This window comes from Lolium perenne, chromosome 5 (genome assembly GCF_019359855.2).
Source record: "Lolium perenne isolate Kyuss_39 chromosome 5, Kyuss_2.0, whole genome shotgun sequence".
Classification (NCBI taxonomy): Eukaryota; Viridiplantae; Streptophyta; class Magnoliopsida; order Poales; family Poaceae; genus Lolium; species Lolium perenne.
The window spans coordinates 236,225,679-236,246,427 of record NC_067248.2 but is presented as its reverse complement, the minus strand read 5'-3'; positions in this window follow the sequence as shown (position 1 = coordinate 236,246,427).

The window sequence follows — 20,749 nt, the reverse complement described above, 5'->3', positions numbered from 1 at the left end:
AGTGGGCCGGCCCAACACGCTAGTGGGCGGGCCAAAAACACAGTGGGTCCCACTTTCGTCTTAAAGGGCCCGCCCGTTTAGTATGTGGGGACCACCACAAAAGCAATTGGGCTGGCCCAACTAGTTAGTGGGCCGGCCCGGTAGTGGGTGGGGTCCACCTTAAAGCAAGTGGGCGGCCCAATAAAAGTGTGGGGTCCACGGTAAATCAAGTGGGCTGGCCCAATAAGTAAGTGGGCCAGCCCGTTTAGTTCTTTGTTTATATGCCGGCGTAAAAGGCGCTTTAGGATTTTGCGGGCGGCACGTATGTGATTTCGCTTAATTGGGCCGTCTAAGGGATAGGAATTCGTGATTTAGATATCGAGAATATTTACGCAAAGATTGATTTCTCGTCGGATAGCCTCACTTACCACAAGCACCAAAGAAAAATGCGCGAAAGAACTATAAAAACTAACTAAATATTACATCATTTGCAAGGCTTTGAAAAAATATTACGGAACCCGAGAGAAATTGAATGGTAATTAAACCTAGCAATACAATGAAGCGATCCGGCAATCTTTTAAGTTGTCCATGCGGCACCTATATCTGAAACAAAGACATTACAAGTTAAGACAAGCAACAATGGAAATGCAAAGACAACTGCAATATTGTTTGCCAAAGAATTTGGAACTCATCATTTTGTCGTTATAACAAGATCATTGTAATGCGCACAATAAGCAAACAAAGAGTGCATGCCGCATACCAACAGCCAATATAACGAGCATGTTAGAATGAAACAACGAGACTTACTACTTGTCGAGTCCCATGCAAACCAACATGTTCGGGGAGTACAAAATTGGCATGAACAACATAGTAGCGAGGCTATAAATTTTGTAACAACGACCGAGCAAGATGAAGTTATGATGGCTACATCTACGAGAGCGAGGGAATGTAAACCAAAAATAGAAGTTACGATGGCAAAAGCTAAAGAGGAGGGAATGTGAACCAACATGTGCCAAGTGCAATTACTTCATTTTGGCCGTGAACTAAATAATACTCCTGAACTTATAGTGAAGGGGATGCAAATCAAGATATTTCGGGATATAAACTTGTAATGAGCAACACATAGAGGATAGTTAATCTTTGGAGCTTAGGATGGACCAGATACGAATATAGTGGGATCACTGTGAACTTGTATAAGAGGGAATGCAAACCAATATGTTCAGCTTTCCATATGTGAGCGTCATGCCAAGTCAGAGAAACAAGTCAATAATGCAGCTTTTGAAGAACAAGATGGCACGCAAAATTATTATCTAGTAGTATGACAAGTTTATTTGTACTACGAGGCTAGATAAGCGAGTGATAGCATGCCAAACTAAGTCCTTACTTTGTTAGCTTACAATGAACTAGATACAAAACAATGGCATCACACAGTACAGGGAATGCAAGCCAACATGTTCATGGAGTAAAAAATTGGCACAAACAACATAGTAGCAGGCCATAATTTTTGTAACAACGACTGAGCAAGATAAAGTTATGATGGCTAGATCTACAGAGCAGGGAATGTAAACCAAATATAGAAGTTACGATGCCAAAAGCTATAGAGCAGGGAATGCGAACCAACATGTGCAATTACTTAAAATTGGCCATGAACTAAATAATAGCAGGATGTTACTATAATACCTATAATTTTTGTAACAACGACTGAGCAAGATAGAAGTTATGATGGCTACATCTACGAGTAGGGAATGCAAACCAAAATGTTCAATCGCTTAAAGTTAGCAATGAAGTAGAAAATAGCAACGTGTTACGGTCATAGCTAGGAATGAACTAAAAGAGCTTCGGACAAACAAGCATCCGAACCCCGAACATGGCGCTAACACAAGGGACTTACATTAGGAGAAGCACTCTGTGGGAGTCATAGCAGATCTTCCTGGGGTTGATAGATCCGGTGATGAAGTACGCTACATGTGCTACTTGGGGTTGGAGAGACGGCCATTACACTTCATGATTACTCATCTCATCTGCAAAAACGTAACGGCGCGTCGTTAGCACAAACAGTTCCCCCAAGATTAAACAAGAACTTGCGGGCAAGCAATAGAAAAACGACAGTAGAAGAGTTTAGATCATGCAAGGCGCCGGTGAAGCAGATCCGGTTCATGCACAGCGGTGTCGGTGAGCAAGATACGATGCGGTGGACGATGGATCCGGCGAAGCGGCTCCGGTGGGGTGGACGATACCGCAGCTGAAGCGACTGCGGTAGACTGTTGGATGAGCATATGGTTTCGAGGTTCGGCGGGGATGATCCGGTCCGGTTGATGACGGCGTCGATGAAGCGGCTCCGGCAGGCAGCCGGATGATGAGGATCGCGAGGGCTCGGGTAGGCCAGGGAAGTCCGGCGGGGATGTTCCGGTGCGGTGGTCGTGGAGGTGGGAGAGAGGGACTTGGGAAGTTCCGGTGGGTGGTCTGAAGGAAATGTATTTTTTTTGGAGGGTTTCCGGGCTAGGGAGGTGGTGATCCAAAAAATGACGGGCAGACCCCCACCAACCGACTTTCTTGCCATCTCCAGGGGTAGAATGGGAATTTGGAAGCGTGTGAAATTTTTGTATTTTGTGGGCGGGAAGTTTTGCCGCTATGAGATTTTGAATTTGGCCACCGTCCAAGTATAATGATAAAAAATTGTGAGACCGTACTAGTACCTCTGTTCAAGGCCGAGTGCAAAATCAAATCATCATCACGTTGAAAATTTGTTACCAACTTACCATGATCATGATCTACCTCTGAAAATGGGCACATCCACTAAAACTTGCAAAGTATAATGATACAAATTTGTGAGACTGTACTAGTACTTATGTTCAAGGTCGAGTGCAACATCAAATCATCATTACATTGAAAATTGTGTTACCATGATCATGATATTTCTCTGAATTTGGCGCATCCGCTAAATCTCGCAAAGGATAATGATAAAAAAATGTGAGATTGTACTAGTTCTTATGTTCAAGGCTGAGTACAAGATCAAATCATCATCACGTTGAAATTTGTTACAATGATCATGACATATCTCTAAAATTGGTGCATCCGCTAAATCTTGCACGTGGCGCATCTCGGTGCGGAGCAACAGGTCGGTGCTATCAAGGTTGAGGCGTCGGTAGCGTCATCGGGCTCTCCTCTCTTGATAGATCTTCTACATGGCGCGGCGCACCACCCGCCGATAAGCAGTCACATGTGAGACCGAGGTGGAGACGTCCCCGGCATCCTCGAGGCGCTGCCGCCCTTCTACGAGCCAGCGTCGACTCAAGGTATGAATCCATGTGGTGCCTTAGATTTATTGTTCTTCTCTTATGATTATTTTGAGCCGAACATGTGTGCTCTTTCTCTGAATATATTGCTTGAAAAGCTTACCAAGTTACTTAAATTCACTTCGTTCTTAATCTTGCGAGCTAATATTGTTATTTTAATGAACGGTGGTACGCGCAAGCAGAATTATTTGTGGGTGTGTTGAGCTGTTAGGCATAAGTCGAAATCCTCATCTAAACGAGGCCTCAGCTTAACACATAAAAAAGGTGTTCAATCTCGCCCACAATACCCTCTTCATTCCTCTCCCTTTATTGGAACTTGTTTTGCAGACAAGGAAAGTGGCACGTGTAATGTGAGTAAAACCCTCTTAGCCAAAATCATCTACGAGCAAGATTTTCTATATTGTAGATGCCCCAATTGACTCTCATCCCCAAAGTAGTTTTTTTATGTCAGTATAGACTTCTTTACTGGATGTATACTATCGTACATGGCATGCATTTGCCTAATGAGCAGCATTGTATTGCTATTCTAGCCAACCTGATCGATATGTCAAGCTTCATGCACGAGATGCCATGTTTAATTTACTCCCTCGCTCTGATCCATATTTCTTGATGTGAAATGAATGTGAATCGGAGGAGTACTTTTCTTAGATAGTACTATATCATTTCAAAAAAAGTACTACTACATCACAAATGCATCAAAAGAGTACTACATCACAAGACCACCACGGTTGTACTAGTAGAGTTTAATGCTGAACTTCCAAAGGGATTAAGATTACACATATGAACTTTAAACATGACCAGGAGCATGAGGGCCAGGCGGGGGCGTTGACGTGGAGCAAGCTAGGCAAGACGTAATTCTGGAGGAAGAGGCCATATGATGCGTGCTTGGCCTTGGTTGCAGGGCGGTGTTTCCCCCTATGTACTTAGGCCTACACCCATCGCATGTTGGATCAGGCTGTGGATGTCCTTCTAGAGAAATTTGCCACATAATGGGCAAAATAGCTCCCCGCGCATGGAGAAACGAATTTCACCACCCTTCAGCCGCTTGAGAACATAGCGGCTTTTCCGGTCCCTGTGCGCACCTTGTTGTTGTCCATGTCATCAGAATACTCCTATGAATTATTAAGTACTACATAATCAGGTTTTTTATGACAGATCGAATAAATACTCCACTAACATAATCAAACCTTAGAAACCCTAAAATTAAATGTGTAGAACAAGTAAATGGCAGAAGAAATCATAATAAATCATGAGAAACCCGATGAACAACCATGAACATAAGCCACAACAATTGCAAGTCCACTAAGTATGAACACATAAATTGATTATATGACTACATGGCAGATTAGTCGAAATTAAACTAGAATCTGATCTTACGAATCGTAGAATCAATTACATCTACAAGAACAAGGTAGGATATCAAATCAATCAAGAACCGGGCTCGTGCAAACCATGGGCCCCGCAATAGGACACACGGAGGGGTGGGACAGTTTCGGTAAAAGAGAAGTACCTCCTCGTCATCACCCTCAACATCCTCACAGGCCCGAACGTTTGGGCCGAAATCGTCGAAGGGGTCGAGGTTCGCGTCCCGACATCGGGCCTAGGAAGACCTCGCCGTGGTGGCCTGCAACGCCGTGCACATCTTCGGCGGGATAAACAACATTGGTATCCACCTTACGCTCGACGGCCGGGACGCCCGTTTCGACCAAGGTCGAAGAACCGGACAAGCGAGAGGAGACGAGCGGCATGGGTGCCCGGTGAAGCCTCACCCATCGTGACGGCCGGGACGCCCATTTCGACCGAGGTCGAAGAATCCGACAAGCGAGAGGAGACGAGCGGCACAGGTGCCCGGTGAAGCCTCACCCACCGCGATGGCCACTACCGTAGAGGCATCCTCTGCGTGGGCGGTCGCCTATTGCTCCGCCTCGTATGCAATACCTATCTTCATGCTGCTGCGGTTGGAAACGGGAAAGTCGATGCCTCAGAGGTGCGGTGAGTGGATGGGGGGTTTTCACAGTGTGGGGGAGGCAAGTTGGGGGAGTGGAGAGGACGAGCTCGCGAGAGATGATGAGGCCGATTATGTTATAGCCTCGACTCTACGTATCCGGTAGTGGACGCGTGAAGTCATGCATGTACTCGACTTTCCACTTTACGGGAGACGTGTACGAAACTTTTTTGGGACCATTTAACTTCATGTGGGACTCATGTATACCAATACTTCCAAACGTCATAAGTAATTCAAAATCATTCAGAATAATATGAGACCTTAACATTTTATTTTTTGTGTCAGATATTGTCTATGAAAAATAACATCCTTCAAAAAATAAATCCCCTATGCCAATCCGATCATGCCCGTCTACTCCAACTAGCTTCCTCGAGTAATTTGTCACCTTACATTCTTAAAATGAACCAAAATTTGGCACAGGGGTGCATCATCACATGGAAAATGATGTTACCATTCTGTCTTCCCATTTTTTTGAATTTTTCAAAATTGTCATGCCCTAACGGAAAAAATGTACTCCTTCTAAGAAGCATGTATCAGAATGGCATTACCAAAACCTAGGGGTGGGGTGGGGGAGGGGGCACATGGTGGTGTGATGATACATCACATTTGGACCACACAACACCATTTGGACCAACAAAAAAAAAACACCCTACACAAACCCTGGTCAAAACTAGTTTGACCAATATTACAAAAGTTGTACGGAGTACATAATTCAGAAAGCTGTCGAAATATACGAAGCATTCGGGAGTCCCCAAAGTCGGTGACTTTGGTCACTTACAACCTTGTGGTCCACATATCGGTCACCCAAAGTCATGGCAAAGTCAGCTTGGCAAAGTCACCCAGCAGACAAAGCAAGCGATGAGCAGAGACAACTCAGTAGCACCGAAAAGACATCTCACGAGAAAAGGCTAGTACTACCTTTTCTTCCCGGATAAGCAAAAATAGCTGATCGGTGCTTGTGAAATGCACCAGGTCCGCAATGTACTCCAGCTATATAAGTGAAGCATGCCTACCACTGAAGAGGAAATTCAAGATTCCACCAGATCCCCATATCACTCTTTTGCATAAAACACGGACATATCTTTTGCACAATTCACCACTTGTTGGTCTAATCTATCGTAGCTTCCATCAGTTGGTCATCCAATTAACGATTTAACGGATTAGAAAAATAAGCGGTGGAATTAGAAGTACTAGTAGCGAAATGTGCAAAATATACCGTCCTTCCCGAGGGGTTTGTCCAGAAGAGGGCCGGATGACAATGTCCCGGTGCATCCAGAAACGAGAGGGGTAGTTTCTAATACATGTAAGAAATTATTTTACAAAAAGGTACATATTAAGTAGTACAACTATTAGTACGGTACTACTATTTCGAGGAAAATGCCATGTCGTGCGACCTCTAATCAATGAGTAGAAGTTGTAGGTGCGCATAACATGCATTGCTGAAAGCTGGTTCCGCTGGAATTTGAGCTCAGCCGGGCGGATTCTGCGAAGTTCGCCGACGTCACTCATGTATCCCACCAAACTGCTCACTTCTTTCAATGTCTCTTCTCTTTCACCGCAGCTCTCCAATATCGGGTGCATCAACTTATCTTGTGCCTTACGCCTCTCGAGAAGGGCAAGGATGGCGATGTCGACATATTCAAGGTTCAACTTTTGGAGCTGTACTTTATCCTGAAGAAGGATTTTGTACTCTATATCAGACTTGTCTCTTTCGAGGCACACAGTCTTGAGTATGCTGCTGGCTTTCTCCGCTGATGCAATGTTCCTCTCTTTCTGCTTAATCAGCTCGTTCTTCAACATATCGCGCTCATTGCGAAGGCTGCAAATGAGCTCCACAAGAGTTTTCGAATTCTTCTTCTTGGCAGCCAAATCGTCTCGGAGGCGATCACACTCTAAGCTGAGCTCCTCGTTTTTTCCCATCAAGATGGCGACAGTGGTGTCGATAGTCGGCGCCGCTTCCTTCAGGGCGAAATCATCGGTAGCAAGTAAGCGCAAAGGAAGAAGAAGAAGAAGAAGAAGAAGATAACTACACAGTGCTTGGTGCTACCTCATTTCGCCGGGGTAGGGCCGGGTTGAAATCATCGGACGACGATGATTCCTTGGTCGTGGAAGTTGGTGCAGTACGGGCGTCGTTGGAACTTCCAACCCTTTAAGATGTATAACCATAGAGACTCTTAAAGAGCTTGAGCCCGGGCAAGAAGAAACGAAAGTACATGGCGAAGGAAACTAACCCGGTGAGCACAGCACGGACGCGTTTCGGCGAAGGCGGCAGCGGCGGCGACGGCGAGCCCACTTGGTTTCTGGAACCGTCTCTCGAAATTTCGAGCCGGCGTTTTTTATCCGCGTACTTGACCGCCGGCGACCTGAAGTTTGAACACATTAATTGCTGGAGGAGAGAGCGACGAAAGAAACGAAAGTACATGGCGAAGGAAACTAACCCGGTGAGCACAGCACGGACGCGTTTCGGCGGCGGCGGCGACGGCTAGCCCACTTGGTTTCTGGAAGCGTCTCTCGAAATTTCGAGCCGGCGTTTTTTCTCCGCGTACTTGACCGCCGACGACCTGAATTTTGAAGACATTGCTGGAGGAGAGAGCGACGAAGAAATGTTTGTTAGGTGGAGAGAGAAAGAAAGTGAATGGAATGAGAGAGTTTAGCGTTTTGCCCTTATAGTCATAGTCGCTAACCGTGACGCGGGAATGTTGGTCGTCGGCGTTTAATGGTCTCCCGCGTGGAAACCGAGGCGGCCACGAGGCAGCGGCTGGCCACGCGGCGTCCAGTCGCCTACGCCGCCGTAAATGAGGGTAGTTGCCTACCACCACCAGGTGACATGCACCTTTTGCATGTCACCGTGTGACATGCGGCCTAAATTCAAATTTAAAACATTGCGAAAAAAATCATGCATCCGGTGACATGCCCATGGCATGCCACCGATGAAGAGTTCTGTGCCATGCACTCTGGCACTCTGCACCGTCTTGGATCAGAAAATGAGCGAAGAACGAGGACGAGGCACTAGTTCAAATTTAGGATGAAGTTTAAGTTTTATTTTGGTTTAAATTAGATTAGAGGGAGTAGTACTCTTACTTTATTACTCGTACTTGTGTTAATGCAGTAGTATTATTATGGTGGTGTACTTGCGTTCATGTACTTGTTTCAGCTGTTTTGGTGAAGGAGACATGCATCACCTTTTTTGGTGATGTATCTAGTCGTCATGTAGCCCTTGTCAAATTCCTCGGATATACTGATGGGTGGGCTTGTTCACCCCATACTGATGGGAGCCCTTGTCAAATCGTAATCATAGCCAAAAGGCGCATTTTTTCCCGATATTACTCGATGCTTAAGGCGCGGGTGGTTGTGGTTCAGTTATCTCCCTAATTTGCACCTGCTTTCCCGTTTCCACTAGTCGAAAGTCGAAACCTGGCCACATTAACCCAAGATCCTGAAGCCGCCGCCTCAACCCTAGCCGCCTCCAGTTCTTCCTCCTCCATAGATTGGTTCCCCCTCCTCCGGTTGGCTTCGCCGGCGTCAGTAGGAGTGGGGAACCCGATCTATGCGTGGAGTTTCGAATAAAAGTACTGTTTTCAATAGATTATATTAGATTATGTTAGGATTTTGGTAGCCGCCTTCTTGTTGGTTTCCCCTCAATGGAGATGGTATCGTCTGCAATAAGTGATCTTCGGCCTTTCGTTCGGCGACGAGATCTTCTTCCCGGCGTCAATGGTGGTCTTGAACGATCACAATTTTCTAGGTATGGGCCATTGGATCTTGCTTCGCCAGATCGATTTTGGATCTTTTGTCTTTGTTGCCGTGGGGAGAATTATCCTCGCAGTTTTTGTCCCGGCTGCTACATCCTCGATAATGGTGATTCGTACTCTCGGCTCTCCATCGACGATGACAAAGCTAGTCGGTTATTATTCCCTGATATACTGGTGTTGGTACTCTTGCCGATGTTGTATGACTGCTTTAATGGTTGCGTGCGTGCACGCAGCTTTGGCATTGCGGCTCAAAAAATCATGGGAGAACTTTCATCGGTATCTACAGGTCTATGGTTAGTTATCTATTTTTGGCTGCCTTCAGAAAAGTACAAGATTGTGTTCTGGAAGAAGAAAAAAATTGAAGACCTCGAAGATTTGTTACTATCTTTTAGACTTTATTTTGTAATCGTTGGAGTCAGTTCATGTATCTCTACCATGTACTATTTGTTGCTATGAATATATGTGGTATTGATTGTCAAAAAAAAAACCAAGATCCTGAAAAACTGTTGGTCTATCCCGAGAAACGAGGAGGTTTAAGGAAACGAGGAGTCCAGCGCGTGCGGAAGGAGCTTTAATCGTGCGAGCATGCAGGGGCAAAATGAGGAAACTAGCGATTACTTTCTCTCACCGGTCTTATACCTTAATAAATGGGCAAACCGAGCACGTTGTAGCTAATCCTTTTATTAATTATAAGCAGCTATATTAGTCAATAAGATTGCCTTATGTTTTTCCTCGGTTTTTCGCCAAGCCCTTATTTGTAACCCGCAGAAGGAGCTCAGACGGGAGGATTCCAGTTTAGTTGACCGTTCCGTGCTGACGTGTGGGGCTAGTAGAAAGGGACCGCGTGGGACAGGACGAGACCGCGTTTGGTTGTACGTGAGCAGGAGCTGGGTTCTGTCTCTCTCGGCGCGAATTGGCATTTTTAAGAGCACCTTTTCCCCCTCTGTCTCTTTGTCTTTATTAACCAAATTAGTATCAAATCTAGAGAAGCTTGCATTTCTGTCTTTCTTCAATTATTTGTGCCTTTTGGCCCTCGTTGTTTGCCCAATATGGCAGCAAATCTAGTACTCCCTCTGGTCCATATGTATGTAGTTAAATCTAGAAGCAAATCTCCAGGGTAATGTACGCCAAATTCACGAGTCATAGTAAATCTAGAAAACATAGTAGGGCCAACAAAATATAGTAGAATAGGGATCCCTCCATAGATAATAAGCTGCATACACGGCAGCCAACATAGTAACGAGGTTCGAGGTTCTTCACAACACCATCATACTAACAACATAACAACAAGGGATCCCTAGCTAACAACAAAATAGAAGCTGCTTTGCAGCAGCGGCACACGTCCGAGGACTCCGCCTACCCCATCTGCCTCTGCCTCCACTTGTGGCTCCCCTTCGTAGGCTTGTGCTTGAGTGGAGGCATGAGCCCGGCGGAGATCTCCACCCGGCCCCGGACGCTGCGGAGGTGCATGCCGAGCACCTTGTGCTTGGCGCGGAAGGAGTAGGGGTTCACCGACGCGCCGACCTTGGGGAAGATGTTGCCGATGTTCTCGGCATGCGTGAGGAGGCGATTGAAGTCGGTGCCGCCGAGTCTTTTAGTGCGAAGGGGCACTGTAGACACCCTTGGCGACGTCGAGGTAGGAGACGTCTTGGCCGACCTGCAGCCTCCGCAAAGGCGAGTCTTGGTGTGATGGTCCTCGTCGTCGGCTGCCGACGTCGCCACACCTGATCCATATCAAGCGGAACTTGAGTGAAGGAGTTGCAACGATGTCTAACGTGCATGATAACAAAGTAAGGAAAAACAGCGCCAGCCTCAGTTAGAGTGGAGACGATTATATGTCTACAGGGATGGTGTTAGCGAACCAAAGCTCATGCACAACAGATTTGTACACAGCAATGGTTCGCTGAACCCACTCTGTAAAAATTTGTGCCCAACGATTCATCATAGGCAAAGAAACAGATTCCAGATCTGAATTTGAACAGATTCCAGATTATTTGCAAAATTAAACGGTTTATATCTATTGACTCGTGCATAAAATAACTGATTGAGATCCCATGATTACTTGCATAAATTAACTGATTGAGATCTCATTATTACTTGCATAAATTAACCGAACGGCCGAACTCCAAATCTTCGACGAAATCAAGAAGGGGTCAAAGCAAAATGGAATAAAATCGGCGCAAATATTAACCCAGTACTCATCCATCTACAGATCGGCACTAATAGTTACTAGGAAACCAGCAAAAATAGGGTTCAAAGAGGAATGGGGAACAAAAAAAGGGAGCAAACCATAGTTACCTCGTTCCATGGGTCGTCCATGCAGGTGTCGTAGGGGTTCGGAGGCGGGATGTACGGCACCACCTCATAGGGGTCCCATCCCGGCGGGATCCGACCGCCACCAGCGGCGGCGACGGCCGTTGAGGGGACGGCATCAAAGAGGGAGGCGTCGCGCTTGGAGCCGACGGCGTCATGGACGATGGGATTCGCATTCTCCTTGCACATCATCTCGCCGGCAGAGAGGGAGAGGGTTTTTCTCTTTGGAGAAGATGATGATGGGACGTGAGAGGAGGCGTTGCATCAGCTAGTGAGAGAGACAGAGAGAGTGCGAGGAGGCGTCTATAAAGGCGAGGGGTGGTTAATGCGACCCGCGTCCTATGCGTCCACCATTTAACGTCTGCACGTCTTGGGCTTCTGCAACGCGACACGCGTCCACGATTGCACGTCTTCGACTTCTGCACCGCGACTCGCGTCGGATGCCGTCAACAATTGCACGTCTTCCACTTCTGCACCGCAACACGCGTACTGAGTCTAACCACTGGAAATTTAGATATACTCTCGAGTCTTATCTTTGTAGCATTTTTTGTGTGCTCGGTTTTCCCATTGAGTACTAATACTGGCTAGTGCAATATACTCGGTTTACCTCAAGTGCCTGGTCAACAGAGAGTCAACAAATGGGATTAACTAGTTAAATGAGTCAACAAATGGGATTATCAGTTCGTTTTCACGTGTTAAACTTGTCTAAATATTGGTCAAACCTAGGATTTGACCAAGATTCAAATAGTGAGAAAATTAAAAAAAAACAGAAAAATGAAAAACCAAAGCACATAGTCTTCTTATGTCATATAGTAAGCATTAAAGGTGATAAACAAGGTCTAGACATATTCAAACCATACAAATCATGTATCTACCCCCTAACCCCTAAACTCTGTCTTATGAAGTCAAGCATGAAGAGAAGTGGTTTTGGGTTTCAAACATGGAAATTTCAAAAACCTCCCAAAAACTTCATTTTAGAGTGACTAAGAATGATACATGCTTCCCTTTTCATTTTCATGTTTTAAACTTGTTTAAATCTTGGTCAAACCTAGGATTTGACCAAGATTCAAATAGTAGAAAATTAAAAAAAACAGAAAAATGAAAAACCAACGCACATAGTCTTCTTATGTCATATAGTAAGCATTAAAGGTGATAAACAAGGTCTAGACATATTCGAACCATACAAATCATGTATCTACCCCTAACCCCTAAACTCTGTCTTATGAAGTCAAGCATGAAGAGAAGTGGTTTTGGGTTTCAAACATGGAAATTTCAAAAACCTCCCAAAAACTTCATTTTAGAGTGACTAAGAATGATACATGCTTCCCTTTTCATTTTCATGTTTTAAACTTGTTTAAATCTTGGTCAAACCTAGGATTTGACCAAGATTCAAATGGGCATAAAAATTAAAAAATCGAGAAAAATGAAAAACCAAAGCACATAGTTTTCTTATGCCATATAGTAAGCATTCAAGTTGATAAACAAGGTCTATACATATTTAAACCAGGACAAATCATGTATCTATACCCCTAAACCTTAAACTCTGTCTTATGAAGTCTAGCATGAAGAGAAGTCGTTTTGGGTTTCAAACATGGAAATTTCAAGAACATCCCAAAAGCTTCATTTTAGTGTGACTAAGAAGGATCAAGGCTTAGCTTTTCATTTTCATGTTTTAAACTTGTTTAAATCCTGGTCAAATATAGGTTTGACCAAGATTCAAATGGGCATAAAATAAAAATATAGAAAAATGAAAAACCAAAGCACATAGTCTTCTTATGTCATATAGTAAGCATTAAAGTTGATAAACAAGGTATAGTCTTATTCAAACTAGACAAATCATGTATCTACCCGCTAACCCCTAAACTCTGTCTTATGAAGTCTAGCATGAAGAGAAGTCGTTTTGGGTTCAAACATGGAAATTTCAAGAACATCCCAAAAGCTTCATTTTAGTGTGACTAAGAAGGATCAAGGCTTACCTTTTCATTTTCATGTTTTAAACTTGTTTAAATCCTGGTTAAATCTAGGATTTGACCAAGATTCAAATGGGCATAAAATAGAAAAATAGAAAAATGAAAAACCAAAGCACATAGTCTTCTTATGTCATATAGTAAGCATTAAAGTTGATAAACAAGGTCTAGACTTATTCAAACTAGACAAATCATGTATCTATCCGCAAACCCCTAAACTCTACCTTATGAAGTCAAGCATGAAGAGAAGTGCATGGTTTTGGGTTTCAAACATGGAAATTTCAAAAAACTCCCAAAAAATTCATTTTAGAGTGACTAAGAAGGATACATGCTTCCCTTTTCATTTTCATGTTATATACTTGTTTAAATCTTGGTCAAACCTAGGATTTTACCAAGATTCAAATGTGCATCAAAATTCCAAAAAAATCAGAAAAATGAAAAAACAAAGCACGTAGTTTTCTTATGTCATATAGTAAGCATTAAAGTTGATAAACAAGGTCTAGACATATTCAAACAAGAAAAATCATCTGTCTACCCCTAACCCTAAACTCTGTCTTATGTAGTCAAGCATGAAGAGAAGTGCTTTTGGGTTTCAAACATGGAAATTTCAAAAACCACCCAAAAGCTTTATTTTAGAGTGACTAAGAAGCATCCATGCTTATCTTTTCATTTTCATATTTTAAACTTGTTTAAATCATTGTCAAACCTAGGATTTGACCAAGATTCAAATGGGCATAAAATTAAAAAAATCAGAAAAATGAAAAACTAAAGCACATAGTCTTCTTATGTCATATATATAGTAAGCATTTAAAAGATGATAAATAAGGTCTAGACAATTCAAATAATACAAATCATGTATCTACCCCTAACCCTAAACTCTATCTTATGAAGTCAAGCATGAAGAGAAGTGGTTTTTGGTTTCAAACACGAAAATTTCAAAAACCTCCCAAAAGCTTCATTTTAATTAGACTAACTTATTAATTATGAGGGATCCAGGATTGATTACATTTTCATTGTCATGTTTTAAACTTGTTTAAATCTTGGTCAAACCTGGGATTTGACCAAGATTCGAATGGGCATAAAAATTAAGAAAAAAATCGTAAGAATGAAAAACCAAAGCACATAGCCTTCTTATGTCATATAGTAAGCATTCAAATTGATAAACAAGGTCTAGACATGTTCAAACCAGAAAAATCATGTATCTACCCCGAACCCTAAACTATGTCTTATGAAGTCAAGCATGCATGAAGAGAAGTGGTTTTGGGTTTCAAACATGAAAATTTCAAAAACCTCCCAAAAGCTTCATTTTAGTCGCTCTAAAATGAAGCTTTTGGGAGGTTCTTGAAATTTCCATGTTTGAAACCCAAAACCACTTAAGACAGAGTTTTTGGTTAGGTGTAGATACATGATTTTTCTTGTTTGAATATGTCTAGACCTTGTTTATCAACTTGAATGCTTATGACATAAGAAGGCTATATATGTGCTTTGGTTTTCCATTTTTTTTCATTTTTATGCCCATTTAAATATTGGACAAATCCTAGGTTTGACCAAGGTTTAATCAAGTTTAAAACATGACAATGAAAAGGTAAGCATGAATCCTTTCTTAGTCACTCTAAAATGAAGGTACTTGAAATTTTTATGTTTGAAACACAAAACCCCAGTTCTCTTCATATGTTTGACTTCATAAGAGAGAGTTTAGGGTTAGGGGTAGATATGATACATGATATTTCTGGTTTGAATATGTCTAGACCTTGTTCATCAACTTGAATGCTTACTATATGACATAAGAAGGCTATATATGTGCTTTGGTTTTTCATTTTTTTTTTTTGAATTTTTACGCCCGTTTGAATCTTGGTCAAATCCTAGGTTTGACCAAGGTTAAAACAAGTTTAAAACATGGCAATGAAAAGGTAAGCATTGATCCTTCTTAGTCACTCTAAAATGAAGCTTTTGGGAGGTTTGTGAAATTTCCATGTTTGAAACCCAAAATCACTTCTCCTCATACTTAACTTCATAAGACAGAGTTTGGGGTTAGGGGGTAGATACATGTTTTGTGTGGTTTGAATATGTCTAGACCTTGTTTATCAACTTGAATGCTTACTATATGACATAAGAATACTATGTGCTTTGGTTTTTCATTTTTCTGATTTTTTAATTGTTAAACCCATTTGAATCTTGGTCAAATCCTAGGTTTGAGCAAGATTTAAACAAGTTTAATACATGAAATTGGAAAGCTAAGCATGAATCATTCTTCGTCACTCTAAAAATCTTTCGGTCTGCAGAAGAGTCGAATCTGCAATCAGTAGTTACAAAAGCGACCCACCTTAGGGATGGATAATAAGACTTGGGCAATATAAACGTTGATACTTACTTTGTGATACTAAAATATATGTATCTAGACATATTTCAGTTGTAGATACATCCATTTTAACATCAAGTAATATGGATCGGAGGACTAGCTAAAGAACAATGAGAGGCAGTGTTTCTCTCCCCCAGCCTACTTGGCGGAGTGGCCCTCCATCAGGACGTACAGGTGGTGATTCCGCTTCTCTCGTTGGAATTCCTTATCCCCCAGCCTACTCGGCGACGTGCGCTCCTCAGTGACCTGCGCGAGGGCGCCTCGGCGACCTACGCAAAGGTGGCTAGACTCGGAGCGCATCGACTTCCTTCTGCGGTGCCTGGATTGGATTGACCATCCCGCGCGTGTCCTCCACCATATTGTTTTTCTTCAAGATGCTGTCATCCATCATCTTCTTCACCGCATCATGTTGGGTGTTGAGGCTCCCATTGAGAGCTTGAACGCACCTGTTTGATAGCTCGACGTTTTCTTCGCGAAGAAAGCCGCACTCGATCTTAAGCATCAAATTCTCGCCCTTGAGCTTCTTGATGACAGAGTTCGTTTCCTCACTTGATGGAACGCTCACATCATGCAGCTTGCCCCGGCCGGTGACCTCACCTCCTTCAAAGTATCGACATCATCGCGAAAGTTGGAGGCGAGTTCCACGAGAGTTTTAAGCTCATCTCTGAAACACGCCGATGCTTCCTGCATGGCAATATCATCAGTACCGAAACAAAGTGACGAGAGGAAGACGAAAATGTCCAATCAGTGGTAACCTCTAAGCGCAGGATACAGGGGTTGAAGTCGTCACGAGAAGATGTCAGGGTGCGTCGTGGGGCACTGAGATATGTATAAAAAGGATTAATACGGAATAAAGAGTTGGGACCTCCGGGCCAGGAAGAATCAAGAAACATGGCGATGGAAACCAACCAGGAATCTTCGACCGCACGACTGACGCCGTTCCGAGACGAGCGCGAAGCAGGGCCTTCGTTTTCTGGCGGGCCCTTTCTCGCGGCCAGCATCTGGATAGACCGCCGGCGGGAACTCTCCGCGTCCTTGGTCAACACTAGATGGTGCTTCTTCAAGCGAGATGGTGGCCTTGACTTCGGAGGCATCGCTGGAAGTGGAAGGAGACTGGAAGTGAAGCAAGAAGGGGATGGAAGAAGTACTCCCCCCTATTAAAACCAGACAACCGTCTACTGCCCTCGCTTCGAGCAACCTGGTCCGCCCATCCTAAATCAACGGCCGAGAGGGGGCTCCCTTGCGAACTGAGATCCAGTGACTTTACCCAACAGAAGTTACCATGAACTTTACCTATACGAGCCATCAGGTTAAGATCCAACGAACATGGTCGATCTAAAATTTGAAATTAAAATTTATGTAGCTCAGAAAAAAACAGAAAAACTTTACATTAAGACGTATTCTCGGAAAGTTCCAGTCCATTTAAAATATTAGTTTAGTTTAAGTTCGAAATTTGGATCAACCGCGAGCGTTGGATCTTGATCGAATGGCTCACGTGTGTAAAGTCGCATGGTGACTTCTCTTAGTGAAGTCACTGGATCTCAGTCCGCGAAGGGTCAGGACGCGGGAGCAGAAGCAAATGAATCGAGAGCGGTCCGGAGTATCCTGTCCGTCCACCGTAAATCAACGGGACAGAGCGGCTACCTTCTCTTCGAAGGCTCTGGCGCGCAACCCGAGGAATGGACATCTGTCGGCTAGTATAGAATTTTATAGCACGCAGTACTGTACTACTGGAGTACAACTCTGATGGACGTCCAAAGCTCTGAATAGTCAGGGGAAACAATGAATGCGAGCCAGGGTAGTACAGTACTACTGTAGTAGTGAAGCAATGGGGATTATCTGTGTGCACTTCTCCACGGTGGGTGGGGGTACGCTTGCTCTCTCTCCTCTCTGAAACATCCCCTTCTTCCACCTCCTTTTGAGAGTCGCCTGTGTAGAGCCGGGCCGATCTGATGTCCCTCTCGCCGGAGTAGCTGGCCGGAGATGGACTAGGAGAGGCGCCGGTTTTAGGCTTGTATATATTAGTTTAAATAAGAGTAGATCTTCGTGTGTTCGGCTGCTTACCAGTCTTTGGCTACTTGCCGGTCTTCGGCTTCTTGCCGGGAGGGAGATGCTTGATCTGTCGGCCAAGATCTGGTGTCGCCTGCTGGTTCTGCTCTCCGATGCGGTGCTCCCATGGTCGGAGCCAGAAGCAACGGAGCGGGGAGCCACTAGAACCTCCACAAATAAGGTCTCTGGTGGAGTTCTTGATCTCGTTGGAAATCTTCGAGTTGCCTGTCGTGGTGGCAGGTTGAGGAGGCTTCCCACGAGATCTGGTGCTCTGGGGAAGATCGATGAAGCTGCTTCGAGGAGTTCATACACTGCGGCAAGATGCAGCCGTGGTGACCAGTGGTCGGCATGGCGACCGCTCCTCACGCCGGTGCAGTTTCTGCGCACGAGCGTCTTCAACCTCCTTCAGTGGAGGCCTACCAACCTCGACGCGACGATTCAAGCTCATCTCAGGCCAAGTGGTGTAGTCCCCGGCGCTGGAATGGGTCGTCGTGCTCGCAGGTTCATCAGCGCAGGCGGTGACGAAGAAGAAGGACCCGATGGCTTTTTGTCAGTTTTTTGTAGGGGCTTCTTCGAAAGAAGTTGGGACCTTGTTATTATTTCTTTCTTTGGGAAGGTCCTTTATGTAACTTGTAAGTCTACCGCTGATATTTAATGCAGTTTCATGGGCCTTTTGAGGCCCTTCCCCGTTCAAAAAAAAAAAAAAAAGAGTTGATAAAAACTCTGTCTTATGAAGTCAAACATATGAAGAGAACTGGTTTTGGGTTTCAAACATGGAAATTTCACAAACCTCCCAAAAGCTTCATTCTACAGTGACTAAGAAGGATCCAGGCTTACCTTTTTCATTTTCAATTTCTTAACTTGTTTAAATCTTGGTCAAACCTAGGATTTGACCAAGATTCAAATGGGTATAACAATTCAAAAAAAAAACGGAAAAAACCCAAAAAACATAGTCTTTTGATGTCATATAGTAAGCATTCAAGTTGATAAACAAGGTCTAGACATATTCAAACCAAACAAATCATGTATCTACCCCCTAACCCTAAACTCTGCCTTATGAAGTCAAGCATGAAGAGAAGTGATTTTGGGTTTCAAACATGGAAATTTCAAAAACCTCCCAAAAGCTTCATTTTAGAGTGACTAAGAAGGATCCATGCTTACCTTTTCATTGCCATGTTTTAAACTTGTTTTAACCTTGGTCAAACCTAGGATTTGACCAAGATTCAAATGGGAGTAAAAATTCAGAAAAATTCAAAAAAAATGAAAAACCAAAGCACATATATAGCCTTCTTATGTCATATAGTAAGCATTCAAGATGATAAACAAGGTCTAGACATATTCAAAGCAGAAATATCATGTATCATATCTACCCCTAACCCTAAACTCTGTCTTATGAAGTCAAACATATGAAGAGAACTGGGGTTTTGGGTTTCAAACATAAAATTTTCAAGTACCTTCATTTTAGAGTGAGTAAGGAAGGATTCATGCTTACCGTTTCATTTTCATGTTTTAAACTTGTTTAAACCTAGGATTTGACCAAGATTTAAATAGGCATAAAAAAATCGAAAGAAATCAAAAAATGAAAAACCAAAGCACATATATATAGCCTTCTTATATCATATAGTAAAAAATTCAAGTTGATAAACAAGGTCTAGACATATTCAAACAAGAAAAATCATGTATCTACACCTAACCATAAACTCTGTCTTAAGTGGTTTTGGGTTTCAAACATGGAAATTTCACAAACCTCCCAAAAGCTTCATTTTACAGTGACTAAGGAGGATCCATGCTTACCTTTTGGATTAAACGTTTGAAACCAAAAACCACTTCTCTTCATGCATGCTTGACTTCATAAGACAGAGTTTAGCTAGGGTTAGGGGTAGATACATGATTCCTGGTTTGAATATGTCTAGACCTTGTTTATCAACTTAATTGATTGCTTACTATATGACATAAGAAGACTACGTGCCTTGGTTTTCATTTTATTTTTATTTTTTTTGAATTTTATGCTCATATATTTGAATCTTGGTCAAATCTTAGGTTTGACCAAGATTTAAACAAGTTTAAAACATGAAAATGAAAAGGGAAGCATGTATCCTTCTTAGTCACTCTAAAATGATGCTTTTGGGATGTTCTTGAAATTTCCATGTTTGAAACCCAAAACGACTTCTCTTCATGCTAGACTTCATAAGATCAACAGGGGGTAGATACATGATTTGTCTGGTTTGGATATACCTAGACCTCGTTTAACTTGAATGCATACGATATGACATAAGAATACTACGTGCTTTTGTTTTTCATTATTCTGATTTTTTTGAATTTTGTGCCCACCCATTTGTATCTTGGTCAAATCCTAGGCTTGATAATGATTTAAACAAGATTAAAATATGAAAATGCAAAGGTAAGCATGGATCCTTCTTAGTCACTCTAAAATGAAGCTTTTGGGAGCAAAACCACTTCTCTTCATATGCTTGACTTCATAAGACGGAGTTTAGGGGTTAGGGTGTATAGATACATGATTTGTCTAGTTTGAATATGTCTAGACCTTGTTTATCAACTTAATTGGCTTACTATATGACATAAGAAAACTATTTGCTTTGGTTTTTCTTTTTCCTGATTTTTTTCAATTTTGATGCCCATTTGAATCTTGTCAAATCATAGGTTTGACCGAGATAATTTAAACAAGCTTAAAACATGAATATGAAAAGGGAAGCATGTATCCTTCTTTGTCACTCTAAAATGAAGTTTTTGGGAGGTTTTTCAAATTTCCATGTTTGAAACCCAAAACCACTTCTCTTCATATGCTTGACTTCATAAGACAGAGTTCAGGGGTTAGGGGGTATAGATACATGATTTGTCTAGTTTGAATATGTCTAGACCTTGTTTATCAACTTTAATGCATACTATATCACATAAGAAAACTATTTGCTTTGGTTTTCTTTTTTATGACTTTTTTTTTCAATTTTGATGCCCATTTGAATCTTGTCAAATCCTAGGTTTGACCAAGATAATTTAAACAAGCTTAAAAC